Below are 3,284 nucleotides of genomic sequence, written 5' to 3' on the forward strand. Positions count from 1 at the left end.
TTATATTTTCATTCTTTTTCCAAAAGCAAATGTGTGATTTTGACTCCCAGAAGGTCCCATTGTTGATGTATGGGAATATTAAATACAATAAAATGGCATCAAGTTTTTTTCTTTGGGGCACTTTACACACTAATACCATTGTGACGCAAAATGTCTTGTGGAAAACAAGTGTTTTTCTCTCACAGAGGACAAAGCATGTGAAAATGTTTTGACAAATATGGCCCTGAAGACTCTTTTGATGTCTAAGGTTGAGGAAAACTGACACTGTTTGTATAAAGGACACACTCAAAGATGTACCCAAAAGCAATACCCAAAAGAATATAGAAAAGCACACATTTGCGTAGGGCTAGCGGGATAAGCTACAAGGCTAACAAGTTGTTGTGGTTGTGGCAAAGAAAGAAAAATAGAGCATTGTGCTGAAAGTAAGAGGCAGTCTCATACCATACAAAGGCTGCATCCCAGACTCTATTTTTGGGGTGAACCAACAACACTTAACCCTTCACCTTTGCTGATGTCGACAACGGTTCCCTGCCTCCTCTCAGTCTTAGTGTCACGCAAAGCGGAAAAGAGCAATAAGTAACGCCTCCTCCAACATGTCCGGCTCTACGTCTCTCTCTCTCTCGTGTCAAACTCTGCCATGACTGCACTGTCACATTTAATTACTCAAACATCCAGACACCACTCCACGAGGCATATGGGGGAATTGCCCAGTGTTTGGTGGCAAATAATTAATGAGATCTGGTGTTGGAAAACATTAGCATTCCTGTGGCTAACACTGCACAGATTTCAATACCATTTCCAAAGCCATCGTAAAAGCTGATCCTTCAACCTTCATGTAAGATTTGAAATGCTTAGAATTTGATCTGAATCAAACCTAATTTCCAGATTATTTAACTTCAACCTTAAAGTCCCATGAAATCAAAATTAAAGTTTTTTGGGTGTTAGTATCAATATGTTAGTCTTAAGGTTATCTATAAAGCAGTGTGCTCCAAAACAGTGACAAAATTCGCATTTAGAAGATATAAGCATTCAAAGCTTGCAGTTCGTCACTTCCGCTAAAAACAACTAGCTTTTGCAGTCTAATTCAAAATGGGTGGATTGTAAGTTAGCACACACAAACGCATACTGTAGGGTTACCACCCAGCATGTCAAAGGTATCAGAGGATTTTTAGCCCCCCTCCTTGCCTCGAAACCAGAGAGCAAGGCCACTGGCCTCTAGCTTTACAGTCTACAGCTCCATAACACCTGTTCTTAGTCCGACTGACAAACAATTGTGTCATTATTCACTGCCCAAAAAGACAGCTTGACTGCATCCCCTCCACAGCCAGCTCCCATGCCCTCAGCACCGTTTAGGCCACAGCGAGGTGACACCAGCTGAGTTTACCAGCTCTGTTTGTTTATTTAGTCGGCTATAAAGTGTCTAGTTTGCAAAGAGTTGTAGAATTTCAAATCTACTTAGAATCAGGTACTTGTATCAAATTACATTTACCGTGAACTTGAAACAAAGCATATGATAATCTGTGGGAATTGCTAAAAGTTTGCATATTTAGATATATTTTTGCATTCACATTTTGCCAATTTATCATTATGCAGTGCATTCAAAAGCCAGCCAGATATATTATTGTCTTCAACGCTTACTGTTCCACTCAAGATTACTGGAACTGTGGAAGTCTATAAATAAGAAAATATATAAATTTATAAACTGCAAACTATTTCAGGAGACACTTTTTCTGAAATAGCTTATTGATGGGACAATGCCCTGGAGCAACCAGGGGTTAAGTGCCGTGTCCAAGGGCATAATGGTGATCGTGCAGGAGGGGTAAGGGGTACGGCATAGGTTGTCCCTGCCTGGGTTCATGGCCTCCTACCTGAATGTTACAAGAATAGTTTCTTCACTATTAGGCCGCTATCACATTTTACAGTAACTTATTTTCTGTAATTAAGCATGGGATACTATTTTGCCAATAAATTAGCGAGTTATTGCAGCAGCATTAGCCATTCTTATAGGTTTGACAAGTGGCTATGTCTCCTACAAGAGTTCTAGGTCAAGTCTTTGTTAAAAAGTGAATTCAATGTTAATCCTAATCCCCCTCTTCAAAGCCAGCATTCAGGCCTGTACGGAGACAAAACCTCTGCTCTGCTGTTGCCCCTCGCTATGTGTCTGCATAGAGTGTATTTACCATTGCAACAAGTGATTAATGGTTCACAGGGTCTAGTGGGTTTTATATAAAATGCATAAATGTATGCAGAATATTAAAGTAAAAGTCGCTTTCTTATACTGTACTTCAAGATACAGGCCTTTAGTAGCTGATGCAACAACTATTTCAACAACTATTTGAAATCTGTCTAAAAGACTATTTCAAAGTCTTATTGAGACAAAACTGAGCATACAGTGATTGTTGTCTAGGAAGAAACAAACTACTCTGCACTCTTTAAAATAAAGGTTGTTTATTGGTTCCTTGAATTACCTTTATCATCCATGGAACCTTTCCAATGCACAAAAGGTGCTTTATAGTGGAAAAGGTGCATTAGATGATGCAAAATGTTCTTTACACTGTTTTTTTAAAGACCTGTTCTTTGGGGAACCCAAAATGGTTCTCCTATGGCATCACTGTGAAAACCCCTTTTTGGAACCTTTATTTTTAAGAGTATATAGAGCAATTTGTGTATGATTTCAAATGTGTATTAATTTAGGTCAGTGTTTCTCAACTGGCTATGCTTCAAATCCCAGATTTTACATTGGATACCAAGTTGGAAACAAACAGCACCAAAACTATAACCATATTTAATGTAGCCTGAGTTGTAACTTCTTGTATCTTGCACGCTGGTTTCCAAGGATGAGGGCCTATCGCACAATGCTAATGCTGATGGATGAATGGGTGCCAAAATACTATACAGACAGGCCTACCCTGTTGAAAAAACCAGCATATGCTGATTAGGTATGTTTCGAAACGTGGCAGCTGGTTTGAGCTGGTCTAAACTGGTCTTTAGTTGGTCATGAGCTGGTTATAAGCTGGTCATTAGCTGGTCATGAGCAAGATTCTGCTCAGGACCAGCTCATGACCAACTAAGGACCAGCTTAAACCAGCTCAAACCAGCTGCCATGCTTCAAAACATATGGTGCTTTTCCACTGCATGGTACGGCACGGTACGGCTTGGTACTGATGGGGCGACACGGAATGAAAAAGTTGTTCAGGAGTCGTGGCAGTATAGGCGGCGCAACTAAACGACATGTGAATAATCCCGCCCACTCTAAAGCGATACTAAACTGCAGTGGAAACGCA

The sequence above is a fragment of the Sinocyclocheilus rhinocerous genome, unplaced genomic scaffold, assembly GCF_001515625.1.
Source record: "Sinocyclocheilus rhinocerous isolate Xijiao unplaced genomic scaffold, SAMN03320098_v1.1 scaffold35, whole genome shotgun sequence".
NCBI classification, from domain to species: domain Eukaryota; kingdom Metazoa; phylum Chordata; class Actinopteri; order Cypriniformes; family Cyprinidae; genus Sinocyclocheilus; species Sinocyclocheilus rhinocerous.